Source organism: Carlito syrichta, unplaced genomic scaffold (genome assembly GCF_000164805.1).
Source record: "Carlito syrichta isolate Samal-C Ts95f unplaced genomic scaffold, Tarsius_syrichta-2.0.1 Scaffold132401, whole genome shotgun sequence".
Classification (NCBI taxonomy): Eukaryota; Metazoa; Chordata; class Mammalia; order Primates; family Tarsiidae; genus Carlito; species Carlito syrichta.
In genome coordinates this window covers 24,442-42,325 of record NW_007076497.1, presented here as the reverse complement: position 1 = coordinate 42,325, position 17,884 = coordinate 24,442, and the positions used below count along the sequence as shown (strand labels likewise).

General features: G+C 40.1%; 1 protein-coding gene across 1 annotated transcript in view; it reads right to left on the bottom strand.

Moving 5' to 3' along the window:
• Positions 1 to 17,884, bottom strand: part of LOC103250751 (NT-3 growth factor receptor-like) — a 67,464-nt gene that overhangs the window by 34,387 nt on the left and 15,193 nt on the right. The gene's annotated exons all lie outside the window — the stretch shown is intronic.

Below are 17,884 nucleotides of genomic sequence, written 5' to 3'. Positions count from 1 at the left end.
AGAGATGAGGTCTCGCCAAGTTGCCCAGGCAGGTCTCGAACCCGCGGGCTCAGGCAATCCACTCACCTCAGCCTCCCAAATGCGTGGGATTCAGGCTGAGCCAACGAGCCCGGCTTCAATAAGAATATTATTATGCAGTGTTGGCGGGTGAGGGGAGAGAATGGAGCAGTTATTAAAAATGTCATTCACAGATAGTTCAGAAAAGATTAGACTTGAAGAAAGACATTTAAATTTGACCACGATGAGATAATTAGTGACCTCCAAACCACAGATTCAATGAAGTGGTAAGATCAGAAGCCCAAAAATTAAGACAGAAGATGAAAATTACTTATTTCAGTATTCAAGAAGACGAATGGAAATTGGAAAGGGCAGAAAGGTCAAATGAAGAATTTTCTTTAATGCAGAATGAATTGTGGGTTTTAGGGTAGAAAGAAGGGAGAAAGACTTCGAGAAAGGCTTCAGAGCAAGATAAGCATCGTTACAAAGAGACAGGCTGGAGACAGGGCAGGTGACAGAGAGTGAGGTATGAGGGAAATAGAAAGGATGCAGACTGAATTTGTAGACATGGAGATGACGAATTTGGCCTAATAGTTCATGGAATCATAGAAACACACTTGGCACAGTTCCTTGTACACATAATAATGAGTCCTTAAATTACCATACCACTTTACATTTACCTAAGCAATTGATGTTATAGGGGTAGCTTTTAGGATCTCAGAAGTGAAGAAAAGCAAAACTTTGAGATCATTTACTGCAAGCTTACATCCAATGCACATGTCTCTATAACAGCTCTAAAGTGTGGTTATATCGATTTTCTGGAAACCCACTGGGGATGGAGAAGTCACTATTTTGTAGGATAATTGGTTCCATTTTTGCATAATAAGGATAACTGCCTATAGCACTGTGCTACACTCCCCTCAAGTCTGAAACCATCCCTAGAGTTTTCTAATTTTGCCACCCCTGTGGATCAGGGAATATGTGGCAGAGCCCATTTATTACACCAAAATAATGCAGAACAATCCCTAGAGTTCCTCTTTATTGAAACTGGCTTTGTGATTTCTGAGTGTTCCAAACTTTCCTGTCTTTGAGCATCATCCCAGATCATTCACCAAAAAAATTTACCTGTCTCCTTAGTTATTTCATTTAGTGGACATTTATGGAGTGCCTACAGCATACCAGGTACTGTGTTAGGCACAAGGGTTATGTGACTAATAAAATAAGCCATGGATACTGCCCTTAGAGAAACCCTAAAGTTCTGTGAACAAACATGTGTCAAGAGAAGTCCTTGAGAATATACTTTCGCAATAAATATTAAAACAATTACTTCCTACAACACATTTAGAGGTGCTGGGAAAACATTCCTTATATCTGACCACAGTCTTTCTTGCTTCTAACATCCCTTCACAACCCTTCAGTTTCACTAAATCTGTGTTACATTTTTTGAACTACACTTGGCTCAAATCACCTTACTGCTGCCTGCTTTAACATGGCATTGGAGATCTCAAACTCTGAATTAAGGAATCCTTACTTGCAAGAGTGGCCAGCCTAAATTCAACTCCAATTGTTTGCCTCCTTTGCCTTCAATAGCCTTGCCACAAAGCCTTATTAGATTAAAAAAAAATCATGAAACGCAACTATTATAGGTTAGTATTTCTAACTCTAAACTCAACATAACCTCATGGAGACTGTACTGTACAGGCATGCCCTCAAAATTTCTATTCACAAATGACCTCACATTCCTTAAAAAATCTTACTTATAAGCCTGAACTGCAAGCCCAACTCTGCCCCTCATTTATTGTGCAATCTGAGGAATAACAACTAATCTTTCTGAGCATTAGTTTCTTTGTGTGTAAATGGAAATAATCAGGCCAGACAGTCGACCTCACAGCACTTTGATGATTACAGAGGAACACCAAGGCTGCAAGACAAAAGACCAACGTTATTGTCTTGATTCCACCACTCACTGAATGTATAAACTTGAGAAACATCTGTCCTTTCTTTCTCACTCTGAGGTTCAATGTCTTCACCTGTCAAATAAGTAGATTTGAAGTGGTAACCTGCAAGTTCATTTCTAGCCAGGATTCCACAAGTTTACCAGTGTAGATGCTTACCCAAATTTCTTCCAGGCATTTCTTAAGGGCTCTCATAGATACTTTAAAAAAGAAGGTTAATATATGTAGGAAAAGAATCCAAGTGGGTAGAGTCACAACAATGGAATGACTATATCCAAAGAATGCTGGTCATGGGATCAACATTTGCTTAAGAGGAGAACTCTAGTGGCAAACTCAGGTCTTGAGCTATTTACTTTTTAAAAAATCAAAAATATGCTCAAAGATACTGCTAACATATTGATAAAGTTTGACACAAAAATGATGGCACAGAACTGACAGGGAAAGCTGTAACTAGATCACCAAAAACCTTGGCAAAGTAGAATAGAGAACAAGATCTACCCAGAAACAAGACATTTTTGCTGCACACCAGTTAAAAAATAAAATAAAACAAACTACATAATTGAAGTGTGAGGAAAAGGCTGGTAGAAGATTATTTAGGAAAATGAGATGCTAGTCCCATCTATGTGACGGGTATTAACCTAAATTAGCCCCAGTAATGCAGGTCCACCTGGCAAATTCCTTTCTCTTTCCCTGCACATGATCCTTCAACAGAGGTGCATTCAATAAACTCATACCAATGTTGTATTAAAAGCCCTCCACTTGTAGGAAGTCAAAATTACAGTGTGCCCAACAGGGTCCAGAAGTATCTCCAAATTGACAGTACTGATTGGGATGCTATATGCCAGGAATGGAAATAATAGGACACAGGTGCCACCAACCCCTTTTTTTAACATTCATGACAGATGTCACCAGTAGATCACCACTTTTTCACTGACCCTAGATGTAGTCACCAAATTCTCATCACTCTACCCTGGACAATTACCACCAGTCAATCAGAACTGGTTCTTGAGATCTATTTACCCTCCGTGGGGTATATGATACTTGGTGACAAGTAATAAGATTTACAAGCAAAAAAGGTACTCATTTTTTTAGGTGTAAAGACAATTCAGTGACATGGAAAGTATGAGGAACTGTAACAATAAAGTGAATCCCAAATGTCTGAAAAGGAACAAAATACAACTGGTCTCTTTAAGATCAGCAGAAGATAAATGTAGATCCAAGGTTGCCTGAAAAAATGTGAGTGACTCTTAGGTGATCATGGCTTCATTGTACCCTGATTAATACAGACAAATAAATAGTGTATCTCTCAGAAGGGGTACTGGCCGATCATAGAGATCTGAAAAAAAAAAAAAAAGAGTCTTGGAATTGAATGGTAGCAATATTCACTTCCTTCTGGCTTTAAACAAGAAAAAGATAAGGATTAAGGCAAAAGATTTTAGAGTATTTCTGAACCCACTGGGAAGCCAAGAACCCTGTTTTTTGTTTTTCTTGGTTGGGTGTCATTGTTTATTTATCTGACACTCTGACTCTGATTTATTTCTCTCTAAGTAACCTTCTTGCTATGATCTGGCTTCCCACATAGACTAGTTTATTAGGAGTAAATGCTTTGATCATGTGGCCTTTGAGTAATCTGGTACTCTGTGTGCATTAATAAATCGTCCTTATGATGCTAACTCCTTTCTCATGGATGTTTTAGTTATTGTGAGACATTCTCTCCATCCTGTTTACTAATAGACAAATATTTGGGCCTTTCGTAGAGAATCAGATCCAGTTGGCTGCCCCTTAAGTGACATCAATGTGTCTTCCAGATGTATGCACCCAGAGTCCCCACATACTAACCACTGGTGCCTAATGAGTTGGGACCCATAAGGATCCATGTAAGAATGTTTAGGTCAGTGACGGCATTATTTCTTGCCCATTACAGACATCTGACATAGTATTATATATTTTTTAATTAAGTAATTTTATTAAGCACTTTTGATGTGAAAATCATTGTGCTAAAAATAGGATGGCTTCCTTTGTCTTCAAGGAACTTATGCTTTAGAAAGGTATAGAACAGACATTTATCCAAGTGACTCAAATACATGAAAAAATAAATACAAAGATCAAGAAAATGACCAACTACAAGAACAAACTGGGCTTCAAATAAAAGGTACAAAATCTGGCTAAAGGGACTGGAGAATATGACTCAATGGAGGAAAGGCAGCCAAGGTTATCATGGTGATATTTAAAGTGGGAGAACTGGAGTACTGACCACCACTAGCAATCAACTTTGGGATGTTGATAAACTCAATTCATTTTTTTCCCCAGAGTGTACATGGTTATTTACTAAGCACAAACTATAATAGTGGTAACAGTGGTAGTGATGGTGGCAGTAGAGGTGGTGATAAAACCAGCAGCACTCAAACAAACAGTTTGCAAAGCACTTGCATATTTATTATGCATATGCACTTGCATATCTTATGTTATGCGTAATGATGAGCAGAGACCATCATATGGCAAATGAAAAAAGAAAGGTGGTAGGGCTGAGCTTAAACCAGCCTTTTCTCCATCCCCAAGTCTTCAGGGTAGAACCCAAGACACTGAAATCTCACTTTGGGATGACAAGGGGCAGCAAACACATAGGCTATCTGGAGAATGAGGTTGTAATTTTGAAGACCTTTGTCTACTGTAGAATTTATGGTCCACTGTTATCAAAAGTTAGCTACTGATTAGAGCTACTAATTCCACAGTTTAAAAAAAAAAGTTTTTCTTTGGAGCCCTAGAAGTGCTTCCAATAGATCAACTCAAATATCTGAACCTGTCCTGAAGGAGTGGGTGGTTCTGTTGTGTATTTTCCTGAATTCCTTGGAGTAGGTTATTCTCCCTTTTAATTTGAATATCCAGCATTAGAGATCCATCATAAGAAATACTTTGGCTTGTAACTTAAAATTGCTTAAAATTTCTTATATATAATTTCTACCTTATTCACTTACATAGAATAATAATAACCATGTATTGAGTGTCTAATGGGTACCAGGCAATTTGAATACATTATCTTATTTAATCTGCACAAAAGAAGACATTGTTCTCATTTTTTTAAAAATCAGATGAAGAACCTAAGGCTTAGAGAATTTAAGTACATTTCCTAAGGTCACATAGCTCTAAGCAGAAGCTCAGGGATTCAAATGAATATCTGCCAGACTACAGAGTCACTGGGTACTCTGCACACTGTCTCTCTACCTGCCTCCTCACCTCCAGCTCTGTCCTGTAAGATTAGCTAAGCCTGAAAAGAAAAGAAACAATCAGAAGTAAAAGCGATGCTTAAAATACTGAATTTCAGATGCTTTATATTGATTGGTCTAGTCCTCTGCTCCCTTCTCCTGTTCTTCTTTGTTTAGTCACAGACAGATCACAAAGTCTTGGGCTTTGAGGATTATGAGAGAAATACAATTCCCCACCAGGAGGAAGTCAAGGGAACACAGTGTTCTCTTTACATGCAAATATCTTAATTACAGCTGGTAAAGAAGATATTTGTATGGAAATTTATGTATCTTTCTACGTTATATATTCAGTTTGTCTCAGAGAAAAAGAAGGGCCTTTTGCACTTGAGGAAGGAAAATGGGATCCTGTTATAATACATCCATCAACCCCGTCCACAGGAGTGGAGAGAAGTGACTCAACTGCAGACTCAATGATCTCCTGCAGCCTTCTCCTCTCCTTTCCTGAGAATGAACTCCAATATTAACATGCTTCAAATTCTAGGAGTGTTCTTACGGGACACCTCTCTTGTCTTTTTTCTCCAATATCAGTTCTCATGCCTGTACCACCTTCACTGACAGAAGACAACCTGATTCCAAAATTGCAGAGAAATGAGACACATTTAGGAGATGACTGGAAACTGCTCTCAGAAAGAGGATATTATTTTTTGACAGGGCAAGGAAGGGAAGTATTTTTATTTCTTTGGCTCTTCCTCAGTGAAGATAAAACCAATGAATAAAATATAGCCACTTACCTATGAAAGGCACAAGGCCATTTTGGTCACAATGAGATTCTTAGTTTACCTGAGTGTTATCATATCTGTTTTACAATATAAACCACATTTATCTCCACCAAGGACATAGGATGAAATAGACTTACTTTGTAGCAAGCAGGATTCTGGCAAGACATAAATGGGAACTTCCCATTTCTTAAGAGTTTTAAGAATTAGAAAGAAAAAGACAATCTCTCACTGATAGTAGCTTCCCTTTGCCACTGCTGGAAGGAATAAAGAAGGAAACCTGTGGCATCCCAGGAGATGCACTAGAATAGAGCGAGTAAACCATCTGTCTGGGATGATTTTGATGCCATTCTGCCTGGTGCCACAGGGGTGAAATAGATGACATTTAAGCCTCTTTCCAGCTTCATGTTTCTTTAAAATGGAATGATTTGGCATTTGCTCATCTGTTTCTAACACTTTAGGGATGCAAAATGGACTGGGTGGCCTAAAAGATGCAATTTTAAAAAACCCATCCTGATATAATTTGGATATTTGTCCCCTCTGAATCTCATATTGAAATTTATCTCCAGTGTTGGAGGTAGGGCCTGGTGGGAGGTGTCTGAATCATGGGGGCAGATCCCTCAGGGAATGACTTGGTGCTATTCTCCATTCTCCAGACAGTGAGTTCTCACTCTTAGTTCCTGTGAGGTCTTGTTAAAAAGAGTCTGTTCTTTCTCTGTCCCTCTTCATGCAACATGCCTTCTCCCCTTTAGCCATAATTGGAAGCTTCCTGAGACCTCACCACAAGTAAATGTCAGTCCCATGTTTCTTGTACAGTTGCAGAAACGTGAGCCAAATAAACCTCTTTTCTAAGTTATTTAGCCTATGGTTTTTTGTTTGTTTGTTTGTTTTGTTTTGTTTTGTTTTGTTTTGTTTTGAGTTGGAGTCTCACTCTGTCACCCAGGCTGGAGTGCAGTGGCACACTCACAGCCACCCCAGTGTCGATCTGCTGGGCTCCAGCGATCCTTCTTTCTCAGCCTTCCAAGTAGCCAGAACTACAGGCATGCACTACCATACCTGGCTAATTTTTTTGATTATTGTAGAGACAAGATCTCACTAAGTTGCCTGGGCTGGTCTCGAACCCGTGGGCTCAGGTAATCCATTCGCCTCGGCCTCCCAAAGTGCTGGAATTACAGGCTGAACCACCAAGCCTGGCCTGGTATTTTTTATAGCACCGCAAAACAGATGAAAACACATCCTGACCCTTGATTTTACTGGTTTGTTTTGTTTTGTTTTGTTTTGTTTTTCATGATTACCATCACAGATTGCAAGTAGCTTTGAGTGCCTGGACCCTGGCCTTCAGCTCACTTTCTAAGCTCCTCTGATTCCAACAGCTTCACTTCCATCCTCCACTGCTACCATTGTGGCACAGAGTCTTGTTGCCTCTTGCCTCAACCAGTGTGCCTTCATAGTCTCAACTTCCAACCGTCTGCTCCGCATGCCACTGCCTGATGACTTGTCCTCACACACAGCCCTATTCATACTTCAGATGACAAAACTTCCTTGACTGCCCATTGACTACTCAAGTCAAAACAGTTGGCCTTTCAAGGGCTGTCATGGTGGCCTTTTACAAACATTTCTTTCCATGCATCTTTCATGGATTCTCAGTTTTGGCCAGTTGAGTGACATTCTCTTTGAGAGCACCCTCCTGGTTTGCTTGCCTCCAAACCACCTTCATGCTAACCCATGCTAACTCCTCAGTCATGCTCATGACAGAAGTACTCTCCTAAAATCCAACCCACTGACTGCCAACCAATCCTTCAGAACCCATAACATTGTTCTAACTAGATGAGCTTTTGAAATTTGTAATTGACTTTTGTGTAATTTGCCCCTTCTGGCTTACGGTAAAGTTATACATTTTTATCTATTCTTATACTTCCTATGAAATTTTAACTTCTTTGTGTCTATTCATTCTAGCACATGGGCAGGGAATTAGATTTAATGCCTCCTGTCCTTCATAAATGGACGTTGTCAATGACTAAGAAATTTGATATGAGGGGAGGAAATAAACCAACACGGACAAGGCTTAACAAATGTACAAACTATATCACTCATCTTAAAGCTGTATAAATGCTTTAACACTGATTTTGCTGTTGGGGAAACCCAAGGTCTTGAACACATCACCAATCTTCTCTGAAGCTCAATTTCCTCATTTATAAAGTAGAGGCTAGCCGTCTTTGATCCCTTACTTTGGATAAGTCTCAGAAGACTTCCTTCTAGGAAGAACACTGAGGGGCCTTGCAAAGTCTGACTCAAAAACCCAAATTTGCACAGTCAGCAGATAACAAGTGAGTGCTCTTCCTTCAGCTGGTTTGGGTGTGAGGATTATGTGATCAACCATTGAGCCACAAAGAGGCAGGAGAATTAGATGGAATTCAACAGCAGAGTTAGTCATTCACTGATTCCATCACACTCCTGTTGTCATCATGGTTACTATTATATGTGCCAGAACAGCCACCCCAAATTTTAACCAGGGAGGCTGCTAAAGGGTTCCTGGTGCTCAGCCTTATAGGGCATGGAAGCCCCTCCTCAAAAGTGCTGCAAGACCCCCACAGCTGGGGGCAGGCGAGTGGTGGCAGAATGACCATGGCTCCTTGCTCTTCCACTACAACTAAAGCAGCTGTGTGTATTATCTGTTCATTTATCTATCTGCCTGCTTATCTGCTTTATAAGGTCCCATTTGAAGAAAATGTTTTTACTGTGTTAGAAAAATTAAACATCTAATTTAATCCTCAGAAAGTCAAGAACACTGATCTAAAGTCAATGTCATCAAAGTAACTGAGTGACTGAACTCAGACCCAATCCTTTAAGCCCCAGTCCAGGAAGAGGAGCAGTGAAGCCATCAATGCACCTAAGGAGGAAACCTGAGTACATCCTTCAAACTCTCAAGTTAGTTTCCATACAGTGGCAGGAAATAATGCTACTGATGTGGCCAGAGCTTGTGAAGAGATGAGAAGCCTCAATAAAATGAAGGAGAAAGACAGAAAGTATATTCTTTATAATAAATTCAGGTCCTAGACAAGGAAAGAATTTGTCCCATGTCATTAGTCATAGCAGAAGCTGAATGTAGGCTTCTGGGCTTCTAGTCCTGCATTCTAGTTACCATATCAATCATTAGTTACCAAGATTCCATGAGCAATGATGGGAGGATACTCCCCAAGACCAACAGTTCCAGATCATTGTGGGGAAATAACCCAAATAATTTCTTCACCTCATCGCTAGAGACTGATTGTTTGCACTTCAGCTTCTTATTCATCATGTCCACTCCAGGTCATCTTTACACCAGATCGTTAGAGTGTTCCATGGTGGAAAATACCATCTTCTTCCCTGTATTCACTTCTGTGCTTTTTAGAATGCCTGAGTTGCAAGTAGATGTCCCCATGTTTACTACTACATTGAAATAAAGTATAAAATGGTCCAGGAAGGATGAAGGCATGGGAGTGTAGGTATGGAAGGAACAATTCAGATAATCCCCACCTATGAAAAAGTGTAAAGAAATTCAAAAAATATATAAAGAAAACTAGGGTGGTTTGGGTACAATTACCCTAAGTACCTCAAAGAGAAAGAAGAAGGCAGAAAGAAATTAAGCTTCAGTCACTAAACAGGATGCAGATAATGTGGAAAAATCCTGCTTTAAAATTGGAGCTTGTTCTCTTGTTTAATGAGGAAGAGAAAAAAGGGCTGGGGTATTGCATAGCTATGCTCTGTGGTCAAAGCTTTTTTCTCCCACCTTTGGCTATGTCTTCTTCCCATCCTAAAGAAACCAAGTCTCTTTCTCACTTACAATTATACACAGAACTTAGCCCCATAGAAGGCAAGAGACCGTGGAACCACAATCCAAACATCAGACTTTACTGATAAAAGTGAAAACTCTAATTTATAACATGGACACATAGCTGGCACTGACACCAAGGTGTCCTAAATGTCACCTGAAAATGCCTGATATTTTGTAGATAATTAGTGTGCAGATCCACTGACTTTAATCAAGGAAATAAGGTTGTAATTCCTATAATTAGCATAAATCTATCCCTCACACCTTCCTCTGTGTTCATTCCTTTTGCAGCTTTGAACAGCTTAATAGGTCTTAGCATTTAAGTTGTTTTTTCTTTTTCTTTTTTTTTCAAAATTCACTCAAGATGTGCATACCATGGCACACAATCCTACAACAGATGCTCAGGCAACTAAAGCTTTGAGCACCGCCAAAAAATCTACTGCATGGCCATGTCTTCTGATTAGCTAGCACCAGACCCTCTCCCAAAACTGAAGAAAAGACTGGGGATTTAAGGAAATCCCATACCCTCCTCTAGCCTCCTATGCTAAACTCTACTGGAGAAAGTTAACTCCACCTCTGTCTACTTGAGGTATGAAGATGGCTACCTAAGACTGCACAGTTCTAAAGGATTCCTTTAAGAATATGGAGTCATGAGTTCCTTACAGAATTGAACTTCTCAGCAGCTCAGGGTTTTAGTATTGCAGAGGGACTTGTTATAGCCCACCTACCACCACTCCAGAAAGCTAAACTTTAGAGCCCTGGGGTCTCCTGAAGGTTTGTGAGAGGTGCCCTTAGACATAGAGCATCAAAGGAGAAACTGCAAGGAGAGGATCCATCCCCTCGCCCCAGTTTTGACCACAGCAATCTCACTGCCCTCAAACAAGAATTAGCTAAGTTCAATGTGGCATCTCAGAATGGCATCCGTGACAGTAAAAAGGGAAAAAACATTAATGAAAAACATTAATGAAAAAATTGGTAAAATCCACAGTCTGTGATTTAGTTAATAATTTGTGTCACTGTTATTATTTTTTTTTCTTTTAGTTTTTTTCACAAATGGACCATGGTAACATATGATGTCAGCAGTAGGAAAAACCTGAGTGAAAGGTATATACAAATGCTCTATACTATTTTTGCAACTTCTCTGTAAATCCAAAACTACTCCAAAATAAAATTTTATTTTTAAAAACTTGGGAAAATCATGTTCCTTAGGAATGGAATACAAATTTCCCCCATTGTTCTCTCTGTAAATAGGACCATGGGTATCAAATTGTCTGGATATTTCAAAAACAGCAAGGAAATAATCACACCCAGTTACAGCTGGCACAAGACCCTCATCTCCTGACACTGAGCATCACTTTTCTTTTTATGGTACCTGGGTCTAATCTGCTAAGCCCTCTCCAAACAAGGTCAGCATCCCTCAAGGACCAATATGCCACACTGCTGATCCTTTCTCAACCAGTTTAGCCAACGGTGAAGTCTCCCTACTCCAGGCCTCAGAGGGTGGCTGGCAGGCTACTCCAGGCCTCAGAGGCTGGCAGCCACTTAACTATACGGAGATGAATGGAGTTGTGAGGGAACACTCTCTGTTTTGGGTTTCCAACTGCAGAGACACCTAATGATCCAATCCAAGCAGCTCTCCAACCTTAATCCCACCCCTTGGGAGGAACAGCTTGTCTGATTGGTAGAGGCCAGGCATAGGTCCACAGCCCTTTCCCTCTTCTGATGAGAATCTCTTCCCTAAAGAAAACTGAAGTGAGCAGCTAAACTTCTGACTCTGCAGGGCAGTCTTCAACATTCCCAGGCTGCTATAACTGAGCTGAAATGCCTAATCCAGGGATTGAGTGTAAGGAAGCCCATTGTTGCAGCACACCGAAGCCATTGACAGCAACAGTTCTATCATCGTTCAAGTGGACATTGTAATATCCATCAACCTGGCTTCTCTACCTCAGTGGGCTCAGGACTCATCATTTGGGCAGGGAAGAAGAGTACCAGTTACTGTGTGGGCCTTCCAAAACCCCAACAAAAAGCACAGAACATTGTGGCACCCTGTGATCCTAAAAGTCAGTTGGGTAAAATTACCCTCATTAGTTTTTAAAGATAAAATTAAATTACAAGTTATTTCACAGACCACTGGCTCTCCTCTACCCTCTGCCAACCACTTAACTTCCATCTAAGGGCCTCTCCCCACTTGAAGTCAAAGTCGAAGACTAACTGGCCAACAAGACTTGGAGGAGCCCCAGGCTCTTAGTTTTGGTGACACAGTAATCAACATTCTTGTTGGTCATAAAACTGGTAGATACCTTAGAGACCATCTGATAAGGCCTCAGCTTTGTTGTAACCTCAGATCCTGATTAAACAAATGAGGGGGCTTCTCTCTCCAACCCTCAGCTTAGTACAGTCCCTGAATCTCTATCTTGTTCTCTTAGTACTGACATGGGAAACTCATTTCCATCAAGTCAATGGACTATGAACATCTTTGGGATTCTCTTGAAAGCTCTGAATCTTTAAAAAAACATAGAAAAAATACAATACTGCACCCAATATTGCCCAGATAATGTCAGGAAGTCTTAGAAATTCTGAAGCCCATCCTTGAACCCTTTACTAAAAGAGAACTCAATTTTTAGTCAAAGACCTAACCCTGATCTAGATAATACTGGGTGACTTTAGTTAGAGTTTGGAGCATGTTCTAGATTCCTCCTTAACTACCATAGATTTGTAATAGAAGTTGTTCTAGGTTGTATTTCTTCCCTGTTTTTCTTCCAGGTATGTTTTCTTATTTATTAACTTAGAACCCCTTTAATTTAGAACATTGCTGCTTTCCCCCATCGATTCCACAGCACGTGTTTTCTTGTAGTTCTGTCTTTTCTGCATTCTAGGAGGGTGAATCAAAGCACAATGATGGCAGGCTCCTCCATTGCTTACAAATGTCATGGGACACCAAGAGTTTGCAAGCAGAAGACAAATGGGGGTTTTTCAGAATGATAATCTCCACATTCAGGATGGGAGTAGGAGTAGAAAGCAATGATGTCTCATCCTGTCTTTCCTGATAAATCGTCAGACACGAGAAGATATGCTGCTGGGATGAAATGTTGGAAGAGAAAGTAGTTTTTCTTCACCCTTACTATGGAAGAGATTGCATGTTCTTTTCTTCTATATGGGGCACAGCATTCTCAGCCTTTCTTTTGAATATTGAGACGATATGACCAAGTTCTTTCCAGGAGGGGAAGTAATAGGCCCCACTTCCAGACCAGATCTATTAACAACATCTCACACACATTCCTTCAGTTTCTTTTTCCAGCTGGCTGGAGTGAGGATAAATGCCTAGTGTGACCAAGGGCACCACACACGCAAAAGATCGAACCCCATTAGTCTGAATGACTGTGTGGAGGAGGGCTACTCCTCCAATGAGTTCACATGCTCACACTGTTATGTGACCTAGAAAATGAGCTTCTATTGGTGTTGGAACCATTATATATTTTTGTATCTATTTGATACAGCAGTTGGCCTACCTTAACTAAGGCACTTAGGTCAACTTTCTTCAGAATGCTCATTTTGAGAGACGGATTGGAAAAGGCATTGATATTTTAGCTCCAATAATAGTAACAGGTTTAAACATACCCAGTTTAATGGTGGTAGTAGTAGTAGTAGTAGTAGTAATAATAATAATAATAATAGGTTTAAATGTGTCCCTCAAAGTTCATGTGCTCTAAACTTAATCCCCAATGCTACAGCGTTGAGAGAGAGGTGGGACCTTTAAGAGATGATCAGATCGCAAGTGCTCTGTCTTCATGAATGGATTATGGTATTATCATGGGAGGGGGTTTGTTATCACAAGAATGGATTTGTTATAAAAGGCATTTCAACCTTCTTAATACTTCAAGTGAATATTATAATCTGCATCTACCTGGCTTCTCTGCCTCAGTGGGCTCAGAACTCGTCATCTGGGCAGGGAAGAGGGGTACCAGAGTGGGCCTCTTGGCTTCATCCTTACTAGAAGGCCACTTTTGACCATAAGTGGGTCATCCCTGTCTCAGACCACCACTCATTTGCCACCTCTGAACATTCTCCCCAGATACTGCATCTACTTGCTGGACACAGCTTGCTCCTGAACCTGCTGCTGGATTCCACATCATCTCCAAAGGCTCACCTCACCTTGGTGGGCAACTGATTGCCTCCATTCCCCTCGAGCTGATCTAACCCACTTACTGCCTGACTCCTTTTCTGACTTTACTGTGCTGGGCACACAGGAAGAGCAGGGTGAACAGAAAAGCACACTCCTGTCCTTCTGGATCAGCAAGATCAGAGCGCCAGTCCCCTCCAATCTCATTTCTCCCTGATTTCAGCATATCACTCCCTCCCCGTTTCTACCTGCAAAATCAAAACATCTGAAAACATTTGGTATTCTGGGATCCTAATCTCCTCTTCAGGACGTTTGAAACTTTAATTCTAAACTTGGCTGCCAATTTCTTAGTGTTTTCTGATGTTCTGAGAAAGGTATAATGGTACCAAAATCCTACCCTTGTCAAAACCAGTTTAAAGGTAATCTTGGAAGCACTGACTCAGTGATCCATAGAAGCAAAAGATGTCTGTTGTTATGAACATCTCAAGAGAGAGAACAAATCGCTCTGGTGCTCTGGTACAGAGATGTTTGTTTTCTTTCTCTAAATGTATAACAGGAAATTAGGCAGTTCACCTTTGCAAATCGTTTGCATACCACTTATGCATGAGCCAGATGGTGCCTCTTTGTTTTAAGAAATTAAAAATGAAAAAGAAAGAATATAAGGAGGAGTTTCTCTCCATCTCTTCCATGCCTTTATGTGCATACTCTGAAATCTACACTGGTCAGGCAAGCATAGACACACACACACACACACACACACACACACACACACACACACACACACACACGCCTGGATTATCTGATCTGCATTTAGCTGTATTAGGCAGAAGAGACCAGCAAACTCTTAGGCCCAACTCATTTCAGTAATCAGTGGTAGCAGAGAGGTGAAGACCTGTCCAGGAGTGTCAACTCATGGAGAGACTCCTTCATAGTGTTCTCACTGTTTGACAAATCACCGCATTCCCCAAGACCTTGGTCGGTGTATATGGAACAGAAAAGTCTTACATAAATCACTCAAATGTGGACTTAGCTCTAAGATTCATGAGAAGGATCATATAAACACCAGAAGGAGAGGCAAGTACTGATGATCCGGTATTACTATGTAAGTTGAATCTTTAAGAGAGACATTTTCTCAGGGTGGTTAATTTAAAGATCATACTCCTTTGGGGCAGCTGTATGACCCAGTTTATTTTCCAGTGGTCAGGTCATCATCTCTCTCTCTCTCCCAGAAATTGCATATAGAAATAAGATTATCCCTGGGGTTTTTCTGCTTTGGGTGTGAGGGGAACTATTAAGACAATATAAATAAGAGTTTATCCAATAAGTATTATATTACAGGCTCTTTATACAAATTAACTTGTCTAATGTCAACATAATTCTGTTGAGTGAATATTTTTTTATCTTCACTTTTAAAATAAAATTTAACAAGGTTTTTTTCTAAATAAATTCATTTAGGTCACATGACATGACTACTAAGTGTTCACACATTAGGATGTTGACACAGGTATGATTGGGCCCAAATCCAAGAATTCCCTTGTCATCCTAATGCACTCCTATATGGATAGTAAGACTTTGGGGGTCATTTTGATGTAACTTTAGGCAAATCTACTTCTACTGTTACAGAAAAGTATACATTAGGACATTGTATATATAAGTATATACGTAAGTGAATGTGAAGATATGCTACAAGCCGGTCTTTAAATATGGAGAATATAATATTCACCCACCATTGGTGGAATAAACAGTTTTCCCACAGCATGCTGAGTTTTTACTGTAATCACTATCCTTTTTTATTCATACTTCCATGGGACCGAAGATGTACCTTTCAAGCCAGCTGACCTAAGCCAACACCTGGCCTAGAACTCATGATGAAATTGAGAATACCTGGAGTATACACATTTTCCCACCTCACTCTCCCTTCCTTAAATTCCAGTCTGCCCAGGCACCCACAGAAATGAGATAGATTTATTCCCTGTAGCTCTTCCAGGCATAAAGAGCAACAGTTCACAGTTGTTAAAACAAGGACAAAGAAGTATCATTTGGAGATGTAATATTTATGTTGTTTTTTCTCTTTTAAAATCACAATCAAAAAACAGTAAGTGCACACCCAGAAGCAAGTTTGAAGTCTCAGCACAGTTTAGTTGGATGTGGTTTCCCAAACCCTGGTGAAACCAGTAAATATCAGCTTGGCATAATCAAACATCTGCCTTGCACAGAAAAAATACAAGGAACCATCCCTTGCTCTCATCAGTACCAACATAAATCTGTACTCAGACAGGCCAGCAAACCCCATTACACAAAGTATAAAGGCAATTAAATGGTGCCAGCTCCAGTTAGACTCTAAGAAATCTATGGCTCATGGGATAGATTTAGTAACCACACCAATGACTCTGTTGGAAATGACTAAAAAATATGGTCTAGACACTAAAGAATGACTCCAACTTTGATATTTCCTAGCATGTCTTCCCTGGCCATCAGTCTGTGGCTACTGTCACATCATGCCCTCTTTTCCACACCTAGGAATATCTAACATGGCAGGTGGCTAGAAAAGCTGCCAAATTTGCTGTGGCTCTCCTATTGTCCCCATCTTTGGTCTGCTTTGCCTCATGTTCTATCATAATGTATATCATCTTCCATCCTTTGGTTGTACCATAAATAAGTCACTTCCTAACCACAAAGATTGTTTTTCCAACATTCCATTCTTCTCTGAGCCATTGCTAAAATGAAGCACCTTGAGTGATCAGCTTGAATGTCTGAGTGATCTCATTTAAGCAAAGCCATCAGGAGAATCCAGACATAACTGATCTGCATGTAGCAACCTCAAATTTCCACCATCCTGGTTCACAATGCTCAGGCTCTTTGACTCACATTATGATCACACATTTCTACAAAGAAGATGAACAAATGGCTGCCATTATCCTGGCTAAAGATAAATATTTGTGTCCCCTGAAAGTTCATGTGTTGAAACCTAAGTCCCAGGCAATAGTATTAGAAGGCAGAGCATTTGGGAGGTGATTAGATCAAAAGGGAGAAGTGTTGTTATAAAAGAGGTACCAGAGAGATCCTTTGCACCTCCTGCCATGTGAAGACATAGCAAAAAGATGGTCAATAATGAACCAGGATGCAGATCCTCACCAGACATTGAATTTGTTGGCACTTGGACTTCTCATCCTCCAGAACCATGAGAAATAAACTTCTGTTGTTTGTAAGCTACTCAGTTTATGGTGTTTGTTATGGCAACCTGAAGGGACTAAGACACCTCTTGACCTCCAGAACACTGACCCACCCTTTCCTTATATTAGCTATTAAAATTCCTCCTACCTTCAATGTCCCAGAAATAAATCTTCCATATTTTTTAGGACTCTGTCTTCCATTCGGTTTGCAGAAGATATCCCACAGTGTTCTATGACCCAGGTTGCACCTATATTTCCCCTTTTTTGGAATAAGTGACACTCATAGCCACTCACCCTTTCCTTGGAAATAATAACACTGTCAGAAACACTCAGTGATTCATGAAAAGGAGATTCCCAAAGACTTGGGGAAATAAAATGGGTCTGGGAGAAAAATGATACCTGCTAATGTAAAGTAGCAGTTGTATGAAAATAAAACTAGTAGTATGGCTCCTCTTACAATCAAAAAACTATTTCTAAGGCCTAACCTCTTCTCTCTCTAAAGTTGACAAAAGATAACATGCTTTCTTTCCTCGTCCTTCCTAAGCCATTTGGACTATCTACTCAGCAATATTTTAATCACGTTTTGTTACTCTACTTTGGGTTCCTCTTCTCATCAAGATCTACCTTTTAAACAAGATAACTTTTACTCATACATGGCCACAAAGATAATTTCAGAGAATAAAATGTGTCATGGATGAGGCTAGATCCAAGACTGGATTGGGAGATGTTAAAATGTAGCACCAAGTTGGGCTTGTCTGGGTGTGCATTTGTGCATACACATACATATGTATGTTTACATAAAGAATGAGTATAGATGCAAGTAAGAACATAATGCATATGCTATTGCAG